Raw genomic sequence first — 15,459 nt, forward strand, 5'->3', positions numbered from 1 at the left:
TACAGTGAGCTATGACCATACCACTTCCAGCCTGGGTGAAAGAGTGAGACCCTGTCTCTAAAAAAGAAATTAAAAATATATTAGTCTAATATATTCCCTTTAATTATGCACTTCATGTAAGATACTGCTTTTCAATTGAAAACTGGAGGTCCTATAAAAAATATTTACCTGTCAAAAATGTCAGGCACACCTATCACAGTCAGAATTTGGTTAGATAGCCAGCAGCCAGTTGTACATTCAGCAGCTAGTATTTTGCTTTTGACTCTCATTTTTATTGGTATTATCATGTATCTGAAATGATGTCCTTACCTTTTCCTCTGCTATATTTTCACTTGTTTTCACACAACCTTCTCAAGACTCTCTAGTTATCAACCTTTTCTTTCTTTCTTTTTTTTTTTTTTTTTTTTTTTTGTGAGACGGAGTCTCACTCTGCTGCCCAGGCTGGAGTGCAGTGGCACAATCTCGGGTTCACTGCAACCTCCGCCTCCCGGGTCCAAGCGATTCTCCTGCCTTAGCGTCATGAGTAGCCGGGGTTACAGGCGCGCGCCACCACGCCCGGCTAATTGTTTTTTTTTGTTTTTTGTTTTTTTTGTATTTTTAGTAGAGATGGGATTTCACCGTGTTAGCCAGGATGGTCTCGATCTCCTGACCTCATGATCCTCCCACCTCGGCCTCCCAAAGTGCTGGGATTACAGGTGTGAGCCACCGTGCAGGCCTCTATCATTCTTAAATAATTACCTACACTAATTGTCACAATTTGGCAACTTGGTATTCACTATTTAATCGGATGCAAGGTTAATTCAGTTTCACTAATTAGCACCTTAGTGTTGTAGCCACTGAGATTTTCCAGAATTTCACATTTGATAATGAACTACTTCCATCCTTGAAAAGTATTTTTACCATGCTTCTCATTTTCTTCGTATCTCTGATTCCATTGGCCATTTATACTCGATTTTTTGTCTTAAATGAGTATCAGAGTTCTATCTTCATTTCATTGTTTATATATATATATATATATATGTTTATATATATATATGTTTATATATATATGTTTATATATATATATGTTTATATATATATATATATATATATATACACACTCCCAGATGCCAAAGCTTGAATACAGAATGATGAAGTTCAGAGTTACTCTCTGACATACATTTCAGGGGAGGACACATCAGATAAATCCTTTAAAGCTAAAAGACCAGGGACTACCTGGAATGTTGTTGGTTAGCTGTTGATTCCTGGGTTTGCCTGTTGATTAAACATTGTGCTGATTGGAGATAGTCAGCTGTGCACATTAGGTGCATGTTTTGAGATTATGGCATTGAGGTGCTTCTGCTAAGTATATGATATCCCTGTCTTGCAATTAGGTTGCTCAGTCTTTTCTGCATTGGCGTTAGCAGGTTGTAGCAGGATTTCCTCACACTAAATCATTCTTCACAGGTAATTTTATCTATTCGTATGAGTTTGATAACACACCGTTTTGAATCTATCCAAATCTATGAATGACAGATTATCAGTTTCTATGAAGTACAGATCAGAAGTTCTTACTCCCATCAGGACACTTCTATCAGAAACTCCCAGAAGATAAAAAGACAACATATCCAAAATTGAGCTAATATTTTATGCTTTTGACTTACTCTTTTTTTAAGCCGTAATGGCTAAACCTCATAATAATTTCTTTAAAAACTACCTTGATTGAGTCATAATTTATATAGGATATAAAAGCCTGTTTTATATCTATCAGTTTTGACAAGATATACAATGGTGTAACTGGTACCACACATAATGCATGAAATATTTTTATCACTCTAAAATGTTTCTTTAACCACCTGCACATACAGCTCCACTCTCCTCGGATCCCAGACAAACACTGATCTTTTTCACTATATATTAGTTTCTTTCATTTAAAACTTCATACAAATGGAATCATAAAATATGTACTGTTTTGCACCTATCATCTTTTGAAATCTATGTTGTGGCAGGTATCAGCAGCTCTTCCATTTAATGTTGAGTAGTTTTATTGTACAGATACACTAAAATGTGTTTATTCATTCACCTGTTAAATGGAAAAATAGTCAATTATAAATAAAGCTGTTGTGAAGGTTCCTGTACAAGCCTTAGTGTAGATACCTATATGTTTTCATTTATTTTGCATCAATGCCTAGGAGTGGATTGGTGAATCAATTCTGCTCAAAGGTATGTTTAACTTTATAAAAACTGACAAACTATTTTCCAAAGAGGTCTTACCACTTAACTTGCTGCCAGCAATTTGTGAGAATGTCAATTACTCCACATCTTACCCCATACTTGGTGTTATCAATCTTTTAAATTTTAGCTTTTCTAGTTGGTACATAATAGTATCTTATTGTGGCTTTAATTTGGGTTTCACAGATGACTAATAATGGTGAGTTTGTTTTAATTGCTGTATGCTCACACATCATTCTTATAGATTGTCTGTTCAATAGTTTTTGCCCAATTTTATTGAATTGTCATTCTATTATTAAGATATAAAATCACAATATGTTCAGATATAATTATTTATCTTTTCATAGATTCTTTTTTAAACTTACTGAACTTTACCATTTTAAAAATTATGGACTGTGATTTTATGTCAAGTCTAAACACTCCGTATGCTTTTTTTTTTTTTTTTTTTTAATTTATGGTGGCTAAAACTTTGAGTACAATGTTGAAGAGGTATGGTAACAAAGGACAAATCTGCCTTGATTCTGATCTTAGGGGGAAAGCAATTTTTTTCTCTTATCATTAATTATATTTACTATAGGTATTTGGAAGTTTCTTTTTTTATTATTGATTGAGGAAGTTCACCTGTTTTCAGTTTACTGAAAGTTTTATCATGAATCAGTGTTGGATTTGATCACATGATTTTTCTCTATCAATTGATATTATCATATGTTTTCTTCTTTAGTACGTTTATGATGATTGGTTTTTGAACATTAAACCAGACTTGCATAACCAGAAAAAATATCATTTGGTCTACTCGGTAATTCTCATTATATATTACTGGACTCTATTTACTAATATTTTTTAAGGTATTTGCATCTATGATAATGAGAGATATTGGTCTGTTTTTTTCTTTCTTACCGTGATTTAATCTGATTTTAGTATTAGAGTAACGCTGTCCCTATAAAATGAATTAGGAAGTGTTTCCTCTATTTCCAGAACTGTTTTTTTCTTTGGGGAACATTAAGTAGTTATCAAAACCTATAGAACTTTACAACATAAAGAGTGAACTTTAAAATATGCAACTTAAAAAAAATTAATGTATCTGAGGATCACAGGAAAGAAGGTAGACTGTGATAAGAGATTCTAACTGTATTAAAAATGTATACAATAATCTCAAGGAATTTAGGGAGGGGGAAAGTGTGCTGACTTAAGTAACTTTAGAAATGAATAGAGTCTGTTAAGACTAAAATCAAAAGGAACCATACGTAAGTAGTGTGTACTTAGGTTTTCCCACAGGGTTTAGTGATAAATCTGACACTGCTATATATATGTATACTGGAATTGAATAATTAATTAAATGCATAGTGAATTTCAGACCCAGGCATTTCACTGTTGGTGTGGAAATTCAAAGATCATAAAGGTGAGGAGGCTAGAATGACTTACGTGGCAATAGAGTCAGAACAGATGTTAAGAACTCATGTTTAACTTAATATAGATACATATGGCTACATACACTAATAGTTTTATATATATGTATGTATATGTGTATATATATACACACACACACAAGCTACCATATATATGTGTATATATATGTGTACAGATATGTGTGTGTGTGTATATACATATATACACATATATATATATCTGTTTTTTTTCTGTCAGCTGAAGGGCCCTAAAAAATGACACCCCAGTGGCAAGAAGAGCACCTGAAATGTATGTCTTCCTTTCTAATACCAACCTCCAATAAAACAAATCAGGGCTTTTTGGAAAAATGAATGTTTCTAGAACTGTGGCAGGAAATATATTAGATGAACCTGAAACATACCGCTATGAAATACGGACATACTTAAAAACAACAACAATAATAAGATAAACTAAGTGTAAAAACAGCAACAAAAAAATTCCATTCTGGGATAGATATGTCGAAGGGGGCATAGTAACCAATTAAATGAGTTTTTCCAGTGCCAAATCTGTGACAATTTAAGCAATGCCATAAATATTAGTACTGTCAGGCTATAACTCGAAATATGAAATAAATGTTAATGAATGCATATATACATAAATAAATGATCAATAAAATTAATAAATGGGGTAGAGGAGGCAAATCTCTCATGCAGAAGAATTCCAAATAAATTACGGAATTTTATTCATGCTGAAGAAGTCCAGCACAACTCTGCACTTGTTAAGTGTGGGATATACCTAGTGATCTTCTCCTAAAGAGTATAGTAGGGAAAGGAGAAAGAAACAAGAGTAACTTTAAACTGGAAAAATCTAAGAAACACTATTTAACTCAGATATTCAAGACTAACATTAACAATCATGTTAATGTTGAATCCTGTTGAAAATATGTATCCTTGAAATTATGCAATAAAAATGACATTTTAATGCTGTCATTTCCTCCCCCAAACCTATAATTCCAGTTTATTCATTAAAAAAATCAGGCAAATTCCAACCTGATCAATATTCCCTAAAACTGTCAAATACACCATAAACAAGGAAGAGTCTGGGAAATGGACTCAGCCAAGAGAAACATAAAATCACATAACAACTACATATAATGTGCTAATCTAGGTGGGATTGTGGAACATCAAAAGGACAAAACTAAGGTAACATGAATAGACTATATAAACTTTAGTTAATAATAATACGTCAATATTGCTTCATCACATGACAAATGCTCCATATTAATATAATATGTTAATAATAGAGGAAACTGATTACAGGGGTATATATAAGAATTGTCTGTACTATTTTCTTAATTTTTCTGTTTAATAATAAAAAATAATATGAGATTTCTTGTCTGTTTTTAAGCCAAATCCAACCAACATGAATCAACATAGTATACAATAGTGAATTATACTTGTATAGCAGTGAGTATAATAGTGAATAGTGAATAATACATGTTAAATGTTATAAAGACATTTATTGCTTACTATCAACATGGTTAATTCTTAAGGCATCAATATATACTTTCTGCATCTAATCTCATTTTCCCCTCAAGCCTACAGTATTACTGGACTAAAACTTTAATCAGTGCCTCAGGTAAGTTCAGCATACAGAGTTGTTTCTGCAAGTTAATTAAAAAGCAATTAAAAATAAAGTTTTATTTAACATTTTATAGAAGTCAGTCACTACCTGTAACCAAAATATGACTTGCTGAAATAATTAAAAATTAAGGCTTTAAAGAGCTACAAATAAGTCTCTTTTTAGATGTAATGCAAATGCTTTTTTTGAAGGTATGACATGATTTTATTATTTCATTTACATATAAACCTATAGACTATACATTCCTTCTAAAAATCACCATAGAACCCTGAATATATTTTTTATAAGTGATCAGGCCACTTTTGGAATAGTTATGGAACTTTGCAATTAGTAGACTATTTTTCATGAAGACAAGTAAAAGCTAAATTCTAATTCTCAAAATTCAAGTAATTCATTTAAGAGTACACATTTTCACTTACAATTGTAGATATTGCATAAAACAGAAAAAAGTTTAATTTTTAAATTTATTGTTATTGTATTATATTAGCTTATAAGGGCTGCCATATAAAATACCACGAACTGGGTAGCTTAAACAACAGATATTTGTCTTCTCAAAGTTGTCAAGGTATTGGCTGGTTTCTCCTGAGACCTCTCTCCTTGGCTAACACATAGCCAGCTTCTCTCTGTGTCCTCACTTGGCCTTTTGTCTGTGGACACATCCCTCATGGCTCTTTCTCTTCTTATAAGGATACCAGTAACATTAAATTAGGGCCCGCCATTATGCATTCATTTTAACATAATTACGTAACGCTTTAAAGACCTTATCATCAAAGATAGTCATTTTGGGGGTTTGGGTTTCAACATATGAATTTGGGTATGGGGGACACACATCGTAAAAGTTCACAAAAATAAAAGTATTATATTAGAAATTATATTTACTTTAATAATTTGTTTTAGAAAGGAATTAATGATTTACATTTTATTTTTATGTTACGATTTTAGATTGCCTGTTTCAAGTGTTCAATCACAGACATACTGTGTTATAGGCAAAGCAAAGTGTTTTTTATTCATTAAACCCTTTTACTTCTCTAGTGCCTTTCTAAGCTTTGTTTAAGCTATTTTCCTCTTATTCTAAAATATATAAGGTTTAAGACAAAAACATAGATATTTTACCAGCTCTATACATTTTGTTTTAATTAAGGAATACTTGTTTTTAAAAACATGCTAAGGAGTACTAAAAGAAACCATAGCATTGGATTCAAAACTGAAATAGGTCAACTTTGCTTTTATAATCACAGACAATGCAATTTAACATCATCAATAACAACATGCCTTTTGCCTCTTATTTCTACACTTTTGGCTACATATACTTTGAATGTATCTGCATATGCCAACAATTTTATAATATTATTTTTAAAACAGAGGCTAGAAAATAATACGTATTTATTCTAGTGCAATTGAAATTTGTTTGTAAATAATTATTATTCATACTTTAGAAAAGTTTTTAACTTTAAAACTCATTATTGTAAATGTTAAGCAACTTGTTAAGATGGTGGTAAAATTTTAGAAAACCTTTATTGTGATTTTTCATATATGTATGAACAACACTCTGTGCATTTCAAAACCTTTGGCATAGTAACTTAAATGCTTTTGGCATTGGCAACTGTCTTTAATCCTTAAATTAAGTTTGTTCTTGAATTTTCATTACAGGATGAACTACTATGATTTTATATTATGCTCATGGAGGTTAGTATCTTGGATCAAATCACTAAGAAACAAATACTTTCCAATGCTCACATATGATACAATTTTTTATGAAAATATATCTCTTGCCTTTAGCAAGAGATATGTTTTGCTTTTGGTATGATATAAAAGTTACTTTATTATAATTTACTTCCAAAAGTCAAAATAATTCCTATTTAGGTTATTGTTAATTTTATCACTTCATTTCATATTTTCCATTACATTTTACTTATTTTTTGTCAGTTCTTTAATAAATAAATGTAAAAGTGAATGAGTAGGCTACCATTCATATAAATACAAGTCAGAATTCTTCAATGTCTTTCATTTTATTGAAATAGGCTAAATGTCTTGCCAAATTATTCTTAAAATGTTTTGAACTTAGAGTCTTGAATGCTTTGCATTTCATTTAAATTTAAGTTTCTCATCCAATCTTTAAAAATGTAGCTTAGAGTCTTTAAAATGTTGCTTCATGCATATTGTAAGATTTGGAGAGCTTTATAACATGCGACTATATCATTACATTTACTCATTAAAAAATCAACTTCAAGTGTGTTTAAAATACTCCATCCATCACTGAACTGAAAATAACACATAATTATTTCAAAATACCGAAGTAGTCAACAACTTAAGAAGCTGTGCATTTTTTTCAACAAGATTAAAGAAATGAGCTGTGCACAGCAAATATTATGCATAAATAAGGTTTTAAAAGCACATCAGCTCTTCTACAAGACCTTTAAAAACAGCTTTGTTGTCATGTGTCTGGCAGTGCATATTGTTCAAAAGCAGGTTACAGTAATTGAGAACTTGTTTAACTTAGTGGAATCAAATCACAGAATTTTCTCTAATAAGAATTTTAGAGTTATTTCTTATAATAGGTAACAGTAGTTGTCAACTAATTAGTATTTTGTATAAACGGGCATTTTATTGTTTATTTTATTTGTTATATCAATTTATTTTTTGAGCATTTTGCCATTATTTTAACTCTTTAGTACATTTGGGATGCATGAATCACTTTTTGAAAAATATTTAAGTTTTGCAAATGTTCATACCACAATACATCAGATCTAGCATTGACAGGCAGTTCAGTTCCAGACGACCACAATAAAACCAGCACCGCAATAAAGCAAGTCACACACGTTTTAGTTTACTAGTACATATAAAATGTATATACACATATATAACTTATAGTCATACATACTGTACTGTAGCTTATTAAGTATGCAATTGCATTAAGTCTAAAATAAGTATACATCTTAATTTAAAAATCTGTTATTGCTAAAAAAATGCTAATGATCATCTGAGCCTTCATCAGGTTGTAATCTTTTTGTTAGTGGAGGATTTTGCCTCTGTGTTGATGGCTGCTGACTAATCAGGGTGGTGGTTGCAGAAGGCAGAGATGCTGTGGGAATTTCTTAAAATAAGACGATAATGAAGTTTGCCATACCAATTGATTTTTTCTTTCATTAAAGCTTTCTCTATAGGATGTGATGCTTTATGGTAGCATTATACCCACAGTAGTGTTCCTTTCAAAATTGTAGTCAATCTTGTCAAACCCTGCTATTGCTTTATTAGCTAAGTTTATGAAATATTCTAAATGTTTTGTTATTATTTCAAGAATGTTCACAGCATCTTCACTCAGAGTAGATTTCACTTGAAGAAACCACTTTATTTGCTCTTCCGAAAGAAGCAATTCTTTATTCATTCAGGTTTTCTCCTGAGATTGTAGAAGTTCAGTTACATCTTCAGGCTTCACTTCTAATTACAGTTCTCCTGCTGTTCCTACCCCATCTGCAGTCCCTTCTTCCACTAAAGTCTTGAACCCTCTCAAAGTCATCCATAAAGGCTACAGTCGACCTCTTCCAAACTCTGGTGATGTTGCTATTTTGACCTCTTCCTACGTGTAGTAGGACTTTATGCGCTAAGACTAATTTGGGGGTCAGATCAAATTTGTCCTTTTTGGCTATTTTAAAGACATTGAGGTACCATTGGAAATTTTGAGTAAAGGAGCAACATGTTCTGACTTACACTTTAAAAGTATAATTGTGGCCTATGAGGACGAAATTAAACTGTTGAGGAATTTAAAATAACTTATATATATGCCAGAAAAGAAAAAAAAACTCTTTAAAGAAACACAAAAATATTCAGCGACTAAAACTACAAAAATTCCAATGTCCAGCTTTCAATAAAAAATTATTAGATACACAAAGAAGCAGAAAAACATAAGACATTTTGGAAATGTTTTGTAAAATTATACATACATTTTCCATAAAATCCAGCAATGTCATTTCTATGTACTTACTTAAAAGAAATTTAAATGTTATGTATACACAAATTCTGTCTTCATTTATGTTAAATTTCTTTATTATCTCCAAACCTGGGGGTATAAAAAACTGACCTGTTTTTATAAGACCACTTCTGGCACCAAATGTGTATGTGTGTGTGTGTTTTCCATACCAAACAGTTATCTAATATTAGCTGGGTGTTTTATAATTAACTTTAATTTTGACACTACTTGAAGTTTGTCTCATATTCCACAAGTTACGGACTCAGTCCCACTACACTGTCCCCACTTCACATGTTAATCACAGTACCTAGATTTCCAGTACTTCTGACTAGCTACAAATCTAAAGTTTCCATTAGCCCCTCCTCTGGTTCAATAATTTTCTAGTATGGCTCACTGAACTCATAAAAAAAAAAGAAAACAACTTACTTACGTTTACTGTATTTTTTAATTAAAAAAAGAATACAACTCAAGAACAGCCAAATGAAAGAGATGCATAGAGTAGGGTATAAGGGAAAGGGGTGCGCAGAGCTTCCATGCTCTCTTTGGACACTTCAGCTCCTAAATATGTTCACCAACTCAGATGCTTTCTAAATCCCTTCATTTTAGGGTTTTTTTTTTAAATGAAGCTCTCATTACATAAGAATAATTGATTCAATAACAGGTCATTAGTGAATAACTCAATATTCAGTCCTCTTCTCTGGTCACAAGTCCAGGGGTGGGGCTGAAAGTTTCAATCCTGTAATCCCACGGTCTGTTCTCCTGGGAAACAGCCTCCATTCTGAAGCTATCAAGGTACCACCAAGAGTGATTTTATTAGCATAAAATGAGATATGATTGAAAAGAGCTTATCATGAGTAACAAAAGATGATTCTCTCACTTTCATTTCTAAGAAAACTACAAAGGTTTTGGGAGCTTTGTACCAGGAAACCAGAACAAAGATGAAATATATATTTCTTATTATATCAAAATAGCACAATGATGTTTATCTTATGAATAAATTATGACATTCTTACAATGATATACTATTCAGCAATAGATACAATGAAATCCAGATACACACAACAATGTACATTGATCTCAGAGAAATTATTAAGTGGTAGTAAACTCAAATGGCTAGATACACACATATATGATTTTGAGATAGGTAATAACATATGGATGGAAAACAAATAGATAATTGCCAGATCCTGGAGTAAAAGTAGTTGACTACAGCATGTAACAAAGGAACATTCTAAAAGGGATACAGCTGTTATACATCTTGATTTGGGTGGTAATTATGCAACTTCACTGTTCTGTCAAAAATGTTAACTACAATGATAAAAAGAGAGCATTACTTGATGTAATGTACACCTCAAAAATTATAAAGAAGCAACATTATGTAAAACTTTAGATAAGTCCTTCAATAAAATGAGCAAGATCCTTGAAAAACTACAAACTATCAAGACTAACCCAAAAAGAGACAACATAAAGAACTTTATATCTACTATAGAAACTGTACCTATATGAAGAAAATTTAAACAAAAATAGGGAAACCTAATAAATAAAGAATTGTGTTATGCCTATAGATTAAAAATTCAACCATAAAGAATAAAATTTTCCTAAGTTGATCTATCTGTCTATCTATCAATCAATCATCTATATAGTAATTGTAATAAATTTCCAACATTGTTTTTTATGGAAACTGATAAAATAATTATAAAAGGGAAAACAAGCAGCAAGAATAAGGACTATGCTCATTAAAAATACAAGAAGGTACTTTCTCTTTCACTTAATTCCTATATAAAAGATGTGTAATTATTCATGAATAGAAAAATGAAACAGAATAGAGAACCAAATGCAGACAAATAGATATATGCAAATTTGACATATAAAAAATGGAGATAGAACTCTGGATAAATGAGTTTTTACACTGCTATAAAGAAATACCTGAGACTGGCTAATTTATAAAGGAAAAAGGTTTAACTGACTCACAGTTAGGCATGGCTGGGGAAGCCTCAGGCAACTTACGATCATGGCAGAAGGGGAAGCAGTCGTCTTCACAAGGCAGCATGAGAGAGAAGTGCAAACAGGGGAATGCCAGACACTTACAAAATCATCAGATCTCATGAGAACTCACTTACTGTCATGAGAACAGTATGGGGAAAACCACCCCCATGTCCAACCACCCACCTCTCTAAAGACGTGGGGATTACAGGTCCCTCCTTGGACACATGGGGATTATAATTCAAGATGAGATTTTTGGTGGAGACACAGAGCCAAACCATATTAGGAGTGTTAATAAATTTATAAATATTTTTATTTTCATAATATTTAAAAATAGCATTTAGTCACTATTTCACACACTACACAAAAATATTTTCTTGTTGAAATGAAGGCTTGAATATTAACAGCAAAACTTCAGAATGACAGAGTATTTTAAACAAGATACAAAACACATGAATCAATAATTTAAAAATAAATAAATTTGACACAAACTAAATTCAAAATGCCAGTTTATCAAAAATTCCAAAAAGAAAATGAGCAGACAATCCATAACCTGGGCACAAAAGTATAGAATAAAAATAAAGTCGATTATTGGTTAATATCCTGAATTTTTAAAGAACTCCTAAAACTAATTTAAAAATATGGAAGTCCATGATTATAATGATCAAATGCATGTCTAAGAATTTCTGAGAAAGAAGAAAGGTTGGACAATAAATATAAACAACAACAAAAAAAGATCAACCATATTAGTATCATTGAAGTAAAAAATGAAAGAATGAGAAAATATTATTTAATCTTAACCAATTGGTCAAAATTTTGAATGTCATAATTTTGAGTTTTGATGAGGATGTAAAATAACAAGGATTTGTTGTAGAAGGTTGAATCTCATTCCTAGATATTTACCTTTAGAAAACTCTTACACGAACTCAATGAATAATTTTACCTACATTCATAGCAGCATTGACTGTAAGAGTAAAAACCATAGAAATTCCCTAATTGAATATAATACCTTATTATAGGATAATCATATACTAAAATACTCTGCATATGTGAAATTTTAAAACTACAACTATATGGAGTGACATAAATGAATTCCACAATATATATATTGTACCACAAAAGAAAGGCACAGAAAAATGCAAACAATATAATGTAATTTATACACATTTGAAAATTTCAAAAATTAAGTGTGAAATTCTTTATAATAAAGCCATAAACATTTTGAAAGCAAAGTATTACAGTAGTGGCAAAGTAGCATTTAACTGTAAAATTGAAAGACATAGGTAGTATTATATTAAGCTAGTTTTTAGATATTTATTATGAACTTCATAACTTATGTATCTTAAATCTATAATTTTATATGAATTAAATATTTTAAATAATAAATTTTAAAATTAACTGACATATTTGTATATAAATAATATATAATAAATTTTGCTCAATAATAATCATTTAGCTCTATAGAAAACAGTTGAGATTGCTTACTTGACTTAATACTTTAGAAAGCAGAGCAGAACTTAGAATGTATAAATATAAGTAAATATGTTAAAGTAATCAAAGAAAGCATGAGCATTCATTTAATCACATAAGGAAAGTATTTTGTTATTTGACAGTGGTTTTCATTAATGCTAACTTGAGAATGCTTCTGAAGTCACACATCTGTTCTTTGCAAATGAATTTACTACCAAACCCAAGAAAAAATTATATTTAAAAATGTCAGTTTATAAAACTGAATGAAATCTTATATATAAATATACACACTTTTATTTTTAACCTAAAATTTTGATTCTCTCAATTCTTTGCAATTTAATGTTCTAGTTCAAGGTAGTTTTATTCAAAAAGTACTTTTAAATTTGACAAAATTTAGAGTTTGAAATTAAAGTATTATGACACATTGATTGAATATAAAATAAAGGACACATAGGTATACATCGCTTTTTAGAAGACAGTTACTACATAGATCCCACAATCAAAAGGAGGGAATTTTACAAAAGCAAAAACACTAGGAAGAATAGATCTTTGTATGGTACCAGAGAAGATCTGTTCAATTGGGAAGTTTTTATATATTTCAGACCAATAAATTTAACTACTTAGAAATAAGCACAAAATCCTTGAAAACTTCCAAATACTTTATATATGTTAAAAAATTAAATTTATGGGACAGTTGCAATGGTTCATGCCAATAATCTCAGGATTTTGCGAGACTGAGACAGGAGGGTCACTTGAGGCCAGGAGTTTGAGACCAGGTCAACACAGTGAGACCCTATCTCTGTAAAACAATTACCAAAATTAGCTGGGTTCTAGCTAGTCAGGAGGATCACTTGAGCCCAGGAGTCCTAGCTACTCAGAAGGTGGAGGCAGGAGGATTGCTTGAATTCAGGAGTTTGAGGCTGCAATGAGCTGTGACTGCACTACTGCACTCCAGACAGGGTAAGAGTGAGACCCTATTTCTAAAAAAAGAAAAGAAAAAAATTGCAATTCAAATTTTTTCCCAAAGAATATTCTAGTCTTAGATGACTTCATTGGTGAATTTTATCAAACATTCAAAGATGAAATAACATAAGCCTTGTGAAAATTCTTTTCAGTAAGAGGCCAGCATAACCATAATATCATGACTGTACACAACATTACAAGGAAAGAAAAAGAACAACATTTTTTTATTAACAGTGTTTCAAAATTTCTTAAGAGAATCATAGCAAAATTAAATCAATAGTATATTGTACAAGTTTTAGCTTTCTTTTCAAAGGATTGATAATTGAGTATGCAGAAATAAACTGGCAAGAGACAAATTAACAGGACAGAGGGCATACAAAATGTATTCATATTCAAGTGCACAGGAGTCATGCAACGTATAAAATTCAAAGAAGGGCCAGATGGTTGAAGCTTAAATACCCTATTCATAGGGGAGAGGGAAATGAGGGATGTAGGCAATTTTAGCAGAAGAGTAAATTATTTTTAAGGGCGATGAATGGGAAAAGAACAGAGAGTAGCCTGGGATTAAGTTCCTCTGGGGTCTAGGTGTGGTGTTAACTCTAGTATTCTATCCTGTAAATTAATCTTCTCTGTTTGATGAAATTATAGGGAGGTGGCCTAGGACAATTTTATTCCTTCTGGATGAATGTCCCTTATTTGCAAAGGGAAGAGAGAGTTGTGTGTTGGGAGCAAGGGAGGGGGTTTGATTCTTCCTTAGTTAAAATCACTCAGCATGCCAAAGCACTACAATTTGCAGCATTCTTTTCAGAGTTCTGACAATACCATTAAATGTTATTTATCCCACTAACACAAGGTTGCTTCAATATGTTTAAAAAAATCATTCAATAGAGGAAGAGATAGATCTTCCTTATGGAAGAAATCTGAGCAATTCATGAGGACCCTAGTCCCCAAGGAGGTAGAGCATAACCCTCACATCTTCAGTAGGAGCTGCACATAATGCTTTCTTTCTAAAGTGTGAAATGCGTAAAGTGAAGCAAATAGATAACTTTTCAGTTGAGAAATATGACTAAACTACCTTAGTCAGACAATCATGGTCAACATCCCAACATCCACACTGCTAATTGTGTTGGTGTTATGTACTCTTGAAATTACAGGATGAAAATGGTACCTAACCTATGTGGTGTGGTGTTCCTTCTCAAAACTCATACTCTGGCCAAAACAGGAGAAAAACTTGGGCACATTCCAACTAGTGTGATTTTACAAAACGCCTGTCCAATATATTTCAAAACTGTCAACATCATTATAAACAAGAGAAGTCTGACAAACTGTTCCAGCAAAAAGGAGCTGAAGGAAACATGACAACTAAATGCAATATGGTATTCTAGATGGGATCCTGCAACATAAAATGATACTAAAAGTGTGCTTAGGATGTCACCAAAATGATGGAGTAGAGGCAATCTGGCATCAGTCTCCCTAACAGAAAAGCAAAACAGTATCAAGATTATAACCAGAAATATCACAGAATTATAATTTGACACTGGGAAAATCTGAGGGGCCACAAAGAAGTGAGAAACCACCAGCAAAAGGTAAGAGAAATGGACCTCTCTAATCAGAACAACCCTCCCCAAGTCTGCCAGGTCCAGTGGAGGGAAGTTCCCCCAGATTCATGATTTCTACACTGGAAAAAGTAAGATCAAGGTGGAAAGTCAGGTTTCCTATCACCTTGGGTTCCTTCACAGGAGAACCATCTTTGCCTTACCACATGGGAAGCATTGTAAGTGTATGTAGATGAAAACTTCTGAGGGCAGCTAGACACAAATAGTGGAAGTGAGGCTGGA

The sequence above is a fragment of the Pongo pygmaeus genome, chromosome 11 (genome assembly GCF_028885625.2).
Source record: "Pongo pygmaeus isolate AG05252 chromosome 11, NHGRI_mPonPyg2-v2.0_pri, whole genome shotgun sequence".
Lineage (NCBI taxonomy): Eukaryota > Metazoa > Chordata > Mammalia > Primates > Hominidae > Pongo > Pongo pygmaeus.